Source organism: Alligator mississippiensis, chromosome 2, assembly GCF_030867095.1.
Source record: "Alligator mississippiensis isolate rAllMis1 chromosome 2, rAllMis1, whole genome shotgun sequence".
Classification (NCBI taxonomy): Eukaryota; Metazoa; Chordata; order Crocodylia; family Alligatoridae; genus Alligator; species Alligator mississippiensis.
The window spans coordinates 182,176,250-182,191,803 of record NC_081825.1 but is presented as its reverse complement, the minus strand read 5'-3'; the positions used below and the strand labels follow the sequence as shown (position 1 = coordinate 182,191,803).

Sequence of the window (15,554 nt, the reverse complement as noted above, 5' to 3'; positions counted from 1 at the left end):
GTGTGGAGCTCCATAATACCACAGTCAGACTGCTACTGCTGGTGCCTGAGCTAGCTCATTCATAGCTAGTTTGGGAGGTTTTGCACTGCACTGCAGACAAACCAGAAGCATCAGCGCAAAGGGGTTTGTCTTTCCATAGTTAGCATATTGGCATCACTTGAGCCAATGAAGCTATATCAGTTTTGGTGTAAGACTTCCACAATAACACAAGCAGAGACATGGCCTGGGTAACAGCTAGTCTTTACTTCAGCTATAAACTACTTGGGGTATGGATTGTGCTTTATCCCAGCAAAGTGCCACACACGTTGATGCTGCTCTACTAAGAACCAGAATAGTTATGAATAAGCTTCTAAAGTGTTCAATAGAAGACATGGTGGCTGGTGAAACTGAGGTTTATTAACAAGTTCTTTTTATAACAGCTCTAGTTTAATTCTCTGTTTTTTATTGACTTCCTCTTCTTGGATCTTCATAATGACTTGCTTGGACAAAGCGAAAAAACATGAACAGGCAATTTCTTAACAAGATCTAAGTTACTCTCTGCTTCAGGGATGCTTTAGTTTTTTAATATAGCAAAGTAATTTGGAGCTGTGATAAGGAGAGCTACCGCTTATGTGGAAGCTTCTCTTTTTTGGTTTCTTTTAATTAAGTTTGATTGAACGAAGCAGCAGCCAGAACCATGTGACTCAAACAGCCCTCCAACAAATACCATCACCCACCATTAGTCAGCAGACTGGCAACAAATTAGCAGAACTGAAAAAGTTGCTTTTAAGTCAGAAATAAGCTTTTAGGGAAGATTGACATTTTTGCTTGATTTTTAAAAAAATTTTCAGCTGGGGAAGGTTGGAAACCAAGGTTATGTCACTTCTATTTAAAGTGGATTTCAAAAGCCAAAAGCTTGAATTCTCAACTAAAACAAATCTACAGAAAATTAACATAGTTTGAAACTTCCCCTGAAACAGAAGACAGCATTTTCTCCAAACAGTTCTACCAGTGAGTTTCAGGAACAACTCTTTTTAATTTTTTTTTAAGCAGGGTAGTGTTCATGCTTCTAAAGCAGTGGTTCTCAACCTTTTTAAACTTGAGAACCCCCTCATAAAATGCCAGCTCTAAACTTTCACTTGTTTTTGTCTATGGAAAAATACTAGAGCAATTCTTCTGTTGCAAAGAACTCAGCAAGACCACAACAAGTCAGAATGTTTTTGACACTATGGATTCCTATTTGAAGTCTCTGGGCTTATTTTGTGAATCACATATAGGTGTTAGCACACCTAACTCTGCTAATGTTGCACAACACCCTGTGTCACCCTTAAAAGGATTTCATGTCACCCTGTTTGAGAATTACTGTTCTAAAGGGACAGTCATACCAGGGCAATCTTTCAAACATACAAGACTTTACACATCAAACCTCTAATCCAGGGGTGGGCAAAATACAGCCCATGGGCTGGATCCAGCCCACGAGGCCATTCTATCTGGCCTGCGAGGCCCCTAAAATTTTTTTGAAAATTAAAATGTATCTGTCCTTGGTTCCTGTACAAAATGACAGGAACCAGGGGCAGTAGGACCCTGGGGAAGCCTGGTGAGCTCCAGCAACAACAAGGCCTGCCTGGACCCACCCCCCCAGCCGGAAACCCCAGCAGGGACTTCTGGCCTGGGACCAGGTGGCTGCCCCTCTCCGGAAACTCAGGTTGGGGGGGAGGCAGGGAAGGAGCTGGTGCAGAGCACAGGGGAAAGCGGCCCCTTGCCTGCCCTGTGGCTGGTGCTCCCTGATGCAGCTGCTCACAGCCCATGCAGGGCTGTCCTGAGCAGACACAGGCAGCCCCAGGCGGGCTGTGAGTGACTGCAGTGCAGGGTGCCAGCCACAGGGCAGGTGAGGGACTGCTTTTCCCCCACACTCAGCACCAGCTTGTAACCCGCCCTCGCTGCCAGCCTGGGCCCCACGCCAGCCCTGGGCTCAACCATCGGGGCTGCACTGCGGCGGCAGCAACTGCAGCCCCCCGCTTGCCATGCTGGGAAGCGTTTGCTGCTGCTGCTCACCCAGAGCTTGCACTGTGGTGAGGCTGCCACCACCATCTCTGTGCTGCCCAGTGCGTGAGCTCCAGGTGGGCAGCAGCAGCAAACACTGCCTGGCATGGCAAGTGGGGGGGCCACAGCTGCTGCCACCACGGCACAGCACTGATGGATGAGCCCGGAGCTGGTGTGGGGCCCAGGCTAGCAGCAGGGACGTGTTAGAAGCTGGTGCTGAGCGCAGGGAAAAAGTGGCCCCTCACCTGCCCCGTGGCTGGTGCCCCGCACTGCAGCCGCTCACAGACTGTGTGGGACTGCCTGTTCCTGCTCAGGACAGCCCTGCGTGGGCTGTGAGTGCTTGCAGCAGGGAGCGCCAGCCACGGGGCAGGGGAGGGGCCACTTTTCCCTGCGCTCAGCACCAGCTTCTTCCCTGCTGCTGTGTGCTGCCCCCTGTCTGTACCGCAGGGCAGGGGGGGCACTGGGAGTGATCGGGCGCAGGAGCACAGGGCCTGCACCGGTGTCCCAGGGCCAGCGCCAGCAGGGCCCAGAGCAGGGTGGCAGGGGTACAGGGTCGTGGCTGGTAGGGGCTCTGTGAAGCTGGGCCAGCTCCCCCCTCTCCCTGCTGTTGCTGCCCAGCCCGGCTCCACAGGCCCCTGCCAGCCTGAGCCCCACTCTGGGCCCCACCATTGCTGGCCCTGGGGCATTTGTCCCAAGACATTGGGACATTGGTCCCAAGATGGTGACCAGGGGGAGGGACACTTGTCAAGGGCCAGGCCTCGACAGCTTGCCAAAACTGGGTAAGCGGCTCTCCGCCCAAAATAATTGCCTGCCTCTGCTCTAATCTCTTCCCAAAGAAGACAGTATCATTCTACCCTCAGTCTTGCTATCTCTGTGAATTGCCAGAGTTTCTGTTTTATAACAATGGTTTACTTCCTTCCACATTATCATCGCCATCTCTGTTTACATTTGCAATTGGATCATATAGCTACAGCCACTGTTAATCCACGTGAGTCTGCTTGAATCAGCAAACTGCAGATGTTTAAGCCAGGGCCCAGCAAACTCATACAGCCTGCAAACGTTTGATTTCCAGTGAAGAAGTTCAACACTCTTTAATTCAATATAAGAAACCAAGCTTCTTCTGTCTGCTGGCTTCCTGGCAGAATCAAACAGTAGAAGGAAGTGGTTCAGGAGGGAGAAAACCCACATGCAGACAAAAGAAGCTCAGGGAAACTCCAGCACTAAGCTGGCATGCATTACAGCTTCAGAAAAGGGCATTTATACACTCTGCAAACAAAGTAGGGTGGAGATTTTCTGGGACATATTTCATCTCTCCAGGGAAGCAGCAAGGAGTCAGTGCTATGATTGCTCTTCATATGGGCTTAGGCTCCCCCCTTATATTCTTGTACCTTCACAAAGTTGCTATTGGCAAAGAAACTGCTTCCTCCCCTTCCCAGAAGCAGTTGTATTTCAGGCATGTAGCACTGAATTCCAAAATCCAGGGATAGCTTCATTTGTTCCCTTTCCTAGATTATAAGCTCCACTATACAGCACAGCTGTTTCAAATGAATCAGGTTTCAAGTGTCCTCTTTCAATTCTGTGCAATGAGAAGATTTCCCTGGAGTCCTAGGTTCTCTTATTGGTCTTTTTAGAGGAAGAATACTTGTGTATGGCTCAGCAAAGAAGTGCTCTAAGTGGCAGCTAAACTGAGCCTGAAAAAGGAGCTAAAATCTCTTTCATAGCTTCTCAAGAATCTAAAATCAAACTAGAGGATTTCAGCTGCAAAGTGTGAAAAATAAAGCCAGCCATATGTCTTGAAAGGCATGTTATTCTGTTACTGGCACATCTGCTGGATTCAAAACTGTAAGGGAAGAAAGATGATTCGGAGCGATTCAGAGATTCGGCCATAGACTATAACGGGGAATCACTGAAATACCTGTAACTTTGTCATTTTCTGGCTGATTCAGATAAAAATTGCAGGGATGGTAGCCCCTTCTGAGGGCATGAGGCCTGCCACGTTTCAGGGAGATAGGTGCAGGGGTTTCTGGGAAACTGTGCCTCAGGCTGTTGAGAAGCAAAACTCGTGACGTGTGACGTTGTATATGTGTTAAGGCACTACCTCACTGGCGCTGGGGCCTCTACATGACACATTAGTAGGCCCCAATGAGGTCTTCTCCACCACTTTAAATAACAACAGGTAAGTAAGCAGCACAGTAGCACTAGCAGCATCCCAGGCAGCCAAACTGTCACAGAACCTTTCTTTTCTCTTCTGCAGGAGCTTCTTCTCCAGCAGCTGCCAGAGAACTTCCCCTGTCAGCCCCAGCCCTGGGGCTTAGATGTGCCCAGGGCTCTGCGTCCTTCCAGTCAGCTGACCAAGGACAGGTGCTAGGGGTGTTGGTCTAAGGACATGACACTGGCAGACAAGGTTATTTGGGTCAATCTGGTATCTTTTAGTAGACCAACTGAATAGTTACAGAAATATATCTTAGCAAGCTTTTGAGTTGAATAACCCTTTGTCAGGCTGAGGAAGCACCTGCAGTTGGTGTGTGGTCTTCCTGGATGGAAGGAATAGTAAAGAAGCCAGAGGCTGGCATGCAATGCAGGCAAGAAAGCCAGTCAGTGAAAATGGAAATGGAGGTGTCAGGGCGTGAGGGACAGACTGGGGGGAGTAGCAGCACAAGTAAAAGTGCAGAGGTACCTGGGGAGTCAGATGTCCGGCAAGTTGTAGTGTGTCAGAATTCCACTGGCTATATTGAATCCATGACTTTCTTTATCTAGGAGGTTGATGAAGTGAAGTTGTAGGCCCGGCTGTGAAAAGTGGTTTGTAAATTCAAACAAGCACTGAACCTTGTTAACCTCATCACCAGAAACCATCTTCCTACAGCCCAAAACATAAAACCTGCCAACATATCTCCAGTACCCCCACAAACTGCGCACCAGAATCTATCAAAGACAAGAATACCCAACTACGTGTGGGGCACATTTCTCAGAAAAAAAACACTCTGTCTCCAGGCTCTCAGGCCTGATCCTCAAAGGGAATTTACAAACCGCTTTTCCCAGATGGGCCTATGAATTTCCCTTCATCAACCTCCTAGATACAGAAACTCATGGGCTCAATATAGACATTGAACTTATAACATACTACAACCTGCCAGACATCTGACTTCCCAGGTACCTCTCTGCTTTTACCTGCTACTACCCCAGCCTGTTTCTCTCACCCCCTGACACCTCCATTTCCATTTTCACTGACTGGCTTTCTTGCCTGTATTGCATGCCAGCCTCTGACTTTTCTACTATTCCTTCCATCCAGGAACAGCGCGCACAGCCAATTGCAGGTGCTTCCTCAGCCTGACAAAGGGTTTTCCAACCTGAAAGCTGGCATCCCAGGCAGCTAAGCTGAGTTCACCTTGAACCTCTAAACTCCATTGCAACCAGCAAGCCTAGGCCTGTCAAAGACATGACAGGTCTGGACTTCCCCCGGTCAGGACTGTGTGTATGTGTGTGGTGGCTGGAGATTATGGCGCTTCCTACCCACCTTTCACCAGAGGGATCCTCAGTCCTGGCATTTCCTGGGGCTGCCGCACCACTGGCAGTCCCACCATGCCTCTTGACCCTGGCAGAGTGCAGGTTTAGTGTTTATGCCCAGGACCTGGGGCCTCCTCCTTCCCCATAGCCCCAGTTCATACCTTCAAGTTCATCCTGGCACAGGAGCTTAGCAGGGACATGTTCTTCCCCTGCTGGCTGGTGATGTAGTGAGTGTCGCCTCCAGTTCAGAGAGTGGGGCATTAATTGGTTTAAAACCCCCCAACAGAAATAGGTGCAGATGGAGTGAGGAGGGTGACACTTACTCCGTCTGCAGGTGGAACTTGGGGAACCCCAGCAGTGGGAGGTTCAACTTGAGGAACACCAGCTGCTCTACCAAACCAGGATCCAAGGAGGTGTGGTGGGGTGTCACAACATTCCCAGCAATGCTGAACACCCTCTCACTCAGAACATTGATCAGTGGACAGGGCAGGTGTTCCTGGGCAACTGTGGCCAGTTCCTGGCACATCTGGCTGTGGGTTGCCCAATAGGTCAAGGGGTCACAGTCCAGCAGCTCCATTCCTCAGTGAGATAGGTAGCCACCAAAGCCTCAGCGCTACCTGCCTGAAGCTGGAGTCTGGTGCATCTGGACCCCAACATTGAAGCCATGCCCTTGGCCCACATTGGCAGGGTCTGGTGTGGAGGAGACTGACTGGTGCTGGGAGTGTTGGCATGGGAAAGTGGATCCCCCTCTTCCATGTCCCCTCACCTCTGCCCTTCTGCCTCCCTGATTCTGTTCGCTAGTACCTCCATCCTGTGGTCAAGGGTTTTGGTGCTGCCAGTGCACATGTTCCCCTTCACCCTTGGGTCACACATGCCCACCAGCACGTGGACAATACGAGACCATGATGGATCCAGCCGTTTCCTGATGCCGTTTTTCAGCCACCTCACCAGTGCCTGCACGTCTGGTGAAAGTGGCTTGCCCCAGCCAGGAATATTGATCCCCTGGAACTTCTCCATTTGGTTCTCAAGTTCCCTCACTATGGGGATCACCTGGCTAAGGAGGGCATCGCCAGTGCTGAGGGTCTTAGTGGCCTTGAGCAACAGCTTGAGGACCAGCAAGATCTGGGAGATGGTATCCCACTCTGCTTTGTTAAGGGAGCCGCTGATCCCAATCTCCCCCAGCAACTCCTTTCTGTTGCTCCACCAGCTTTTTGAGCATCAACTATGTGGAGTTCCACCAAGTCTCCACATCCTGCATGATTTTGTGCTGTGGGATGTTCAGCTCTGCCTGTTTCTCCTGCAGCATCTTTCCCCACTTGATGCTGTGGTGGAAGTAGCCCTCCACCTTCCTGCATTTTGAAATCATCTGGGTGGAAGTGATGGCGCCATCACTAGCAGCCCTGTCCCCCTCCAAAGCATCCATGACTATGAGGTGCAGCTTGTGTGCCACACAGCAGATGCCAACAAAGTTGGCATCACAGACTGCCGTGACCATATTGGCTCCACTGTCAGTGACCATAAACACATGGGTGAGCTCACCCTGCCCAATGAGCCACCATGATCTCCCTTGCCGTCTGGGACTCATCCATCACCTCAGCTTGAAGGAGAGCCCACCAACTGCCTGACTGATCGCACCAGTGCCCTGTGAGGGAGAGGTAGGCGTGATCTTCACCCCAGCTGCTCTAGATGTTGGAGATGACATGTAAGGCCACCTGCAGCTCTGCCTTGCGCAGCTCCTCCCTCAAGTACTACCTGCATGTCTCGTACAGGGAGGGCACCATCGTCCTGCTAAAGGTGGTGCGTGTGGGCACTTGGTAGGATGGGGCCATGAGGACCATGAGCCACCTGAACCCTGGCCACTCAACAAAGAAAGGCTGGCCATCCAGAGCAAGTATCTCCCTGATTCTCTGGGTGACCTTGCTCGCCTCCAGAACGCGTCCACCTTTGTCTGTGGCTTTCTCCTACCGCTCCAGGGTGACCTGCCTCTGCTTCATGGGGATGGGGGCTTTGGAGCAAGAGGGGGACTTCCCTTTGGGTGCACACCCACTGGTGCCAGGCTGAGGAGGCACAAGGGCAAGGGGGTGTTGCCTCCTGAGATGAAGCAGCATCGCCGTGGTGGTGAAGTGTTTCACCTCCTTGCCCTGGCTGATCTGCCTTTGGCAGTGCTGGCAGATAGCATACTTGGGATCATCTGCCACCTCAAAATGATCCCACACTACACTACCCCCCCCCCCCACTTCTGGGTTGAGGGTGGAGATCCTGCCTTATCCCCCTCCTCAGCAGACGGAGGCAGAACAACAGGGGAAGCTGAGCCACCTGCCCCCACAACCTCCTCTGAGGTGCCTTCCTGAGAAGGAGACCTGGCCCTAGGGGAACTTTGAGGGGTATGGACCACAAACTCAGATTCCCCCTCAGTCCCCAGAATTTCTTTAGCTAAGGCACTCAGGTACTCTGGTTCCAGATCCAGCTCCACCTCTGGCATAGGGAAGCTCATGCTGGGAGATGAAATTGGGGTGGAGGAAACTGTTATTCTACTGATGGCTATTTCTGGTGTTAGGGGAGGTGGTGCAGGTGCAGGGACAGGTACTGCTCCCACCTCCTTGCTCCCACTGGCAGCAAAAGACATGGCTGCCAGGAAAGAGGATGCGTCTATGTTTGGGGAGGGGGCGAACTTGCAGCTCTAGCTCTCCCCTTACCCCCTCTAGCCCCTCTTCCTCCCCTGCCTTTCCAGCATACTTCATATTAATCTTTCCTGTGCTGGAAAATGTCTCTCTGTGTGTGTGCACAGCTGTAATATCTCTTCTTCTCGATGTATGACTGTCTGACTTCTTCTGTGTTGTGTTTAATAATATCTCTTCTTCTATGTTGTATGTGTGTGAAATGTATATGCTTTTCTGCACAGTGATGGATCACACTGTCAAGGAAAACTCAGCTTTCTTTTTGAGAAGTGTAGGGAAAAAACACAAAAACAAGAGGTTTTGGGGGGAAGAAGAAGTTGAAAGAAATGGATTGGATGGGAATAAGTAGAGGGATTCTAGCTAGTAAGCTGTATCTAACCCTTTCCAAGAACAGAAACTAGCAGGAGATTGACTAGGTAGGAAGCCAGGCTAGTTCCGTACCTTTCAGACCCTGTTGCTCAGCCAGAAACAGCTCACAAAAGGTACAGAAAGGCTGCAGACAGAGGCTTATATGCTGTTTCTACATCCCTCCCCCAGAGCACTGTGATTGGAAAGGGACTCAGAGAAAGATCACAGGCACTGGCCAGCAAGAGATGTCAGTCTTTCCTCCCCTGTTTCCCCTCCCTCTTCTCAGTTTCTGTTCCCCTAAAAGACTGCCTTCTGAATCAATTCAGAGGGTTTTGTTTTCCCCTCCTGATTCAATTCAGATTCAATGATTCGGCCTCCGAATCAGGCAATGTTCCCTCTAATGTGTAGTGATCTATGAGTGTGCTGCTTTGGTCCATGAGCACACTGCTTGTTGTAAAGTTCCCACGTGGTCTGAAAAAGGAGCCTGCCACATAAGCTTTGCTTAAGTTAGCTTTTCTCTGAGATGGCCTTGAACAAGGGGCCAGCACTATTCTGAAGGTGGACCTCAGATTGAAACAGGAAGACCAAGCAGCAGGAAAATCCCTGACCTGGATTTCCAGAGAGTGTACAGGCTAGTGGGGCCAACCTGGGAATGCACCCTGCCCCCAGGCACCAGTTTCCCATGAGGGGCCAGGCCCCCACCCTCCTACCAGGCTGGGAAGAAAGCTCCTTCAGAAGCTGTATATATATGCTGAGGTCACTCTTGCCGTGAGTCAGAAATGCATGAGTGGCTCCACGTGATTCCCCCACATCAGGGAAGCTCAGACAAGTTGAGGGAGTGTGCTCTTGGCCAAGTTGTGCAGGCCAAAGCCTCCTGAATGCTTGGGGGTCAAAGATCCTATGCCTATATAGATATTCCCCACCCCCACCTTTGCAAATGAACTCTGCCTCTGGATGAATGTTAAAGCAGGCAACTACTTTCCACCTACCTCAAGTTGAACCTACCTCAGCTTCTGCCCCTGCCTTGCTTCAGGGGGGAGCCGTTGCCTGCCCCGTGCCGCTCTCTCCCCCCGCGGAGATGCTGAAGCAGTGAGGAGCAGAGCAGAGTGACCCCCGTGCAGCCGAACAGTAGTTTACCTCTGGTAAGGTGTCCCGCACCGGCCCCAGTGCCTCTGCCATGCTCTGCGCCCAGAGTTTACAGGAAACTGCAGCCCAGCTCCTCTCCGGGTAGGTGTGCGGTGTTAAAGAGTTAACACGTGGCAAGATTTTTTATTGTGCGTGGCCGCGCATGCGCACAACTTAGAGGGAACCTTGTAATGAGGCCAAATCTTCTCCTAATCAAATTGGTGACCAAAGCTTTGCACACCCCTAGTAAAAGCAATCAGGACTCTTAGTAGATATTGTATCTTTTAATTAGACCAACAAGATTTTTGCAAAAAAATGTTCTTTAATTGCAAGCTTTCAGACACAAACACCCTTCTTCAGGCATAGGAGAAAAGATTGTAAAAGTTCTCCTGGGTAGAAATGAAAGTTCATATTTCATAGGATTTCACAGAGGAGTCAATAGATGGAAAACTCCTCTGGGCAGTCAGTTCATAGCTGGTATGGAGCCTCTCACCTGGGAGGTTCTGTGGTGATGCTGCCTCTGGCTTTGTTTCAAGGTAATTTGCGTCTCAGGTGGTCACAGTTGCTTCCTGCTTGGGAAAATATAAAGATTTAATAATGGTAACAGACAGGTATCTTAAAATGCTACAGAAATCTTTTTTCATCCCCAGGCTCTCCTACTGTCACAACTGTAGGAAGGTTGTTGAAGAACAACAAAAATTCTGCAGGTATCAGATCTTGGGATGAAATATGCAGTGAGGAGTAGATATAAATCAGACCAAGATCAAAGTGCTGCAAGGGCACCTAACACATGGCACATCTCCAAGGCTGATCAGAGTTAGCAGTCAATTCTGTAAATGCTTTTCAGGGGTTTCTACAGCCTCAAATAACCCAAACGTTCCATCACTTTCTTGTACAGGAAAAATTGCTACCTAAGAAACAATGCAACTCCAGAAGATAATCAATATCATTAGTTAATCTTGATAATAGTTGGAAACAAAATCCTGGGGGGGGGGAAAAATGGTTTTTTTAGTCTTCCTCCTCCTAATTTACAATGACAGTCCAGCTTTATCCCAGGGACAGCCATAAATCTTAATATCTAATGAATCCTAAACATCATCCATCAAATGAAACACATTAGTACAAGTGACCACCCTGTAGCATTAGAATCAGACAAAAATCTGCTTGTTTCTCAGAGGGGTTGTGGTCCAGTAGACAGGACATGGGGCTAGAGCTCAGCAGCCCTGGGAGCTGCCCTAGGTCTGCTAGTGGCATGTTGTATGATCTCAGGTACATCTGTTTTCTTCCCCTCCCCCCCCCTTTGTTCAGTAGGATCTCTCATACCTTTGAATTAGGGAAGTGCTTTTGTACTTTACACGTCTGGGACTTAAATCCAACTCTTGATCTGGAGATTTTCTCCTTTGAAGGCCAGGCCTCCTATTTGTATGCCTGTCATGCCAAACCTGGGTCACTGCTTTGTGCTGAAGTTGTTTAGAGTAATGCAAGATTAGGTTTTGGGTACTTTGGAGTCTGGCTCTGCTCTGGAAATCTCCTCTGAAAGAAAAGGTGAGCTAAGGTGCTGCTCCTCAGGAAGGGTGGCTTTATTGACAAGATACTATTCAAATACTATGGAGATCAGCAGTCCACTATTTACTCTGCCTCTGACTTCCCATGTGACCTTGGGCAAGACACTTCATCTCCCCATGGCTTCACTCAGTGGTTTTCAACCAGGGTGCCATGGCCCTCTGGGATGCCACCAGATCCTTTGAAGGTAGGGTTGCCAACTCTCCTGGATTGGCCGGGAGTCTACCAGAAATCGGCATTGTTTGTTTTCAATCGTCACCGGGAGATCAATTTGGGAGACTGATATTGTGAACAGGTCGAACAGTACACTTCATGACATTATGTCATGTTGGAAAAAAAATCTCCTGGAATAGCTTCAGTCAGAGTTGGGAACCCTATTTGAGGGGTGCCATGCAGTGTGAGCAGATAAACAAGGCAAAGGAGATAAGCATAAGTTCAGGCATGTCCCTGCCTGGCCAGTCTCCCACCCCCACTACCCAGCCCCTCTACAAAAAGAGGTAATTTGTATATTGCATTGCTTATTTTCTGAAATTGGGTGCCACCCAATTCCCAAAAGTTATGGAGGGGTGCCTTGAGCTCAGTGAGTTTGAGCACCATTGGCTTAGCTCCTCAGCTCGGAAATACAAGCTGCTGTAATAAGCCAGCTAAAAAAGTGTCCATATTAAACAGTGCACCATTTCACAGAAGGATCCTCAACTCTGAAGCATTCAAGTCTGCCGGCTTCAGTCAAGGCTGCCCAACATACCTCCTCCAGCTCTAAGGGAATAGGCTGGGGACTCAATAGGGTATCATGGAAGATATTTTTATTCATCAATTCTCACGCAAGGTATAAAAAAGGAGTGACCAAAGAGAGAGCGAACTGGGGCAGCAAACAGAGAAGTAGTTTGCAGATCTTTGAAGGAGAGCATTTAAGGTAAGCTCTTTCTTTTGATTAAGAGTAGCTAACCTACATATATTTAGTAAAAACTCAGGAGTTAAATGAACACATAAGCCCTTGAACTTAACAAGTTCGGAGTGAGGGGGAGTTTGCTAGGGAGCTTGCCTGGTAACTCTCACCTTCCTTCACTGTAAGTTTGGTAGGAGAAAGCAGGTTATCAGGGACCTTTTGGGGCCAAGGAACAGTGATCAGGCCAGCTTACAGGGATAATTGCTAGGGAAGGTCTGCTTGGAAGAGGGACAGGAAGAGAAAGATGGAAGACCTTGAGACCCAGAGAAATGGCTGGAGGACATTGCAATGCCAGAACCACTGCCAGCTCGTTCTTTGCTTGCACCTGTGAGGTGTCTATCCAGGCAGGACCACTCACTGTTGAGGCTTCCACCCAGGTCCTGGTTTGCCACTGTGGAGACCGTGACTTGCAGGTTACTTGCAGTGACAGCCAGGTGAAGGAATGCCTGCGATGTGAGCGGTGCCTCCTTGTGGTGTCCTTCAGGGAGCAGGTAAGAGTTACAGGAGGAAGTGGCAAGGCTCTGAAGCATCCTCTACTGTAAGGACTTCACCAGTTCAAAGCTGAAGGAGACCTAAAGACTGAAGAAGTCAAAGGCAGTGCTAGACAAGGAAAAAAAAAAAGAGACATGAAATCCTAGGAAGGTGGAAGCTGGAAGCTTGTGAACTCTGGCAGCAAGCAGAAGTCTTCATCTACACCTGCAGCATTTTGCTTGGAGAATAGATATGGAGCCCTAGTAACAGAGGAGGAGGAGCATGTTCCACTGCTGGAGGAGGCCAGGTCAAGTATCCCCAAGGTGGGAAGGATCAAGACCACTACCACCAACAAGAAGCAGCAGGTGGTAGTGATTGGAGACTCTCTTCTGTGGGGGACAGAGGCATCCATCTGCCATTGGTTGTCTTGGGAGGTCTGCTAGTTGCCCGGATCCCAGGTCCAAGATGTCACAGAGGGATTACTGTGACTCATTCTGCCCTCTGACTACTAACCCATGCTGCTCATACATGTGGGTGCCAATGATACTGCCAGGGGAGACCCCAAGCAGATCAAAAGTGACTGCAGGTCTCTGGGTATAAGAGTAATGGGGACAGAGGCTCAGGTGATATTCTCCTCAATCCTTCTGGGCAAGGGGAAGGGCCCAGGCAGGAATGGATGCAACCTGCAGATCAATCATGACTGCGCAAATGGAGTTGCCAGCAGGGCTTTGGTTTCTCTGAACTCGGGGATGTTGTTCCAAGAAGGACTGCAAAGAAGACATGGGATTCACTTGAGGAGAGGGAAGAGCATCTTTGTAGACAGGCTCACCAACCTAGTGAGGAGGGCCTTAAACTAGAAGAACAGAGCCCTGAGGTAAGTGGGGAAAGTGTGATGACCTGGAGGAACAGCAAACAGGAGGGGAAAACAGGGAAGGCCTTCTCATTCTTCCTAAGAAAGTAGGGCAATTAGCTGGTTGCTTCAGGTGTCTGTACACAAATGCATGAAGCCTGGGAAACAAGCAGGAAGAATTTGAAGTCCTTGCAGTCAAGGAACTATGATGTGATTGGAACAACAAAGACTTGGTGGGACAGCTCGCATGGCTGGAGTACTGTCATGGATGGGTATAAACTGTTCAGGAAGGATGGGGAGCTTGCATCCATCACTGCGCCACTGCTGCATGCTGCTTCCTTGCGCCACCACGTGTACTCCCTGGGAAGTTTGTGGGCTCCTTTTAAGTTGCAACCCCCTGGGGGTCACAAGCGACTCACAGTTTGAGAACCCCTGTAGTAGTGGATGGCAACTTGGGCAGCAGCAACCACCAGATGACCGAGTTCAGTATCGTGATGAAAGGAAGGAAGAAGAGCAGCAGAGTACAGGCCCTGGACTTTAGAAAAGCAGATTTTGACTCACTCTGGGAACTGATGGGCAAGATCCCCTGGGAGTCCACTCTGAAGGGGAAAGGAGTCCAGGAGAGCTGGCCTTAAGTAAGCCTTATTGAGGGCACAGGAAGGAACTATCTCGATGTGCAGAAAGACTAGCAAGTATGGCAGGAGCCCAGCTTGGCTTAGCAGGACAATCTTCAGTGAGCTAAAACACAATAAGGAAGCTTACAAGAAGTGGAAAATTGAACAAATGATTAGGGAGGAGTATAAGAGTACTGCTTAGGCATGCAGGCATGAAATCAAAGCACAACTGAAGGTGCAGCTAGCAAGGGATGTGAAGAGTAATAAGAAGGGTTTCTACAAGTATGTTAGCAACAAAAGGAAGGTCAGGGAAAATGTGGGTCCCTTACTAAATGAGGGAGGCAATCTAGTGACAGATGAGGTGGAAAGGCTGAAGTACTCAATGCCTTTTTTGTTGCAGTCTTCACAGGCAAGGTCAGCTGCCAGATTACTGCACCTAGCAGCACAATTTGAGAAGGAGGTGAGCAACCAACACTGGTGAAAGACCAAGTTAGGGACCATGTAGAAAAGCTGGATATGTACACCAGTCCTTGGGGCCAGATGGGATGATATTAGGGAGAACTTTCTCATTAGGAGGATAGTAAAACATGGGAACAGGTTACCCAGAGAGGTGGTGGAAGCTCCATGGAGGTTTTTAAGACCCAGCTAGACAAAGCCTTGGCTGGGATGATCTAGTTGGGGATGGTCCTGCTTTGAGCAGGGGTTGGAGTAGATGGCCTCCTGAGGTCCCTTCCAACCCTCACTTGCTATGATTCTAAGCAGGCTGCTGTGGCACCCTGGGCTGCCATAAGATCCTTCCAAGGGTGCCATGCAACATTAACACATGTAAATGGTCACTTACCAAGCTTCCTTATCAAGGCCAGTCAGCTCTGGGTTCAGTGTTTCCAGCCAGTTTATTTTACTTGAGGCAGTCTTAGTCCCACAGGAAACAAAACAAGCAAGTATTCAACAAAAAAAAACAAACACAACCAAAACTTACAGTCTTCCTTCAGAGATGCAACCTATGCTCTGTACTCCTCCCTCAACACCAGAGCCTCCTTTCTTCTGTCCCTTTACACTCTGCTCCTGGAGCTCTTAACCCTTTCTGTGGCTCCATCCTCATTTACTAACCAGCAGTTGCAGCTGGCTCTGAGACTCCTAGCCAGGTAGTATTAACTGCAGCCTACCTGCAGCTGGGGTTTCAGCCCCCTGAAAGCTAAGCACCTCCTTATAGCATGTAGTCCGAGTTCTCAGCAATGGAAAAATTGCTCTATTATTTTTCTGCAGTCAAAAATGGAGTGAAAGCTAACAGCTGACATTTTTTGAGGGTTCCTTGTATCTACAAAGTGTGAGAACCACTGCTATAAACTAACCACTGAGCTGTTCGTGGTTGTGAACCGACTTAACTCTGGACCATCAGATTTTTCAGGACTCTCCTTTCCACACAAGCCTGT

General features: G+C 49.3%; 1 long non-coding RNA gene across 2 annotated transcripts; it reads right to left on the bottom strand.

Annotated features, from left to right (window-relative positions):
- Nucleotides 1–9,946: 9,946 nt before the first annotated feature.
- On the bottom strand, nucleotides 9,947–15,402 carry LOC132248674 (uncharacterized). Of its 2 annotated transcripts, XR_009459994.1 has the most exons (3): nucleotides 14,963–15,399; nucleotides 11,001–11,210; nucleotides 9,947–10,246 (listed from the first exon to the last, which is right to left on the bottom strand). It is a non-coding gene; the product is annotated as an uncharacterized LOC132248674 (long non-coding RNA). The 2 variants fall into 2 exon arrangements; XR_009459993.1 differs by lacking the exon at nucleotides 11,001–11,210 and having other exon boundaries at nucleotides 14,963–15,402.
- Nucleotides 15,403–15,554: the final 152 nt, after the last annotated feature.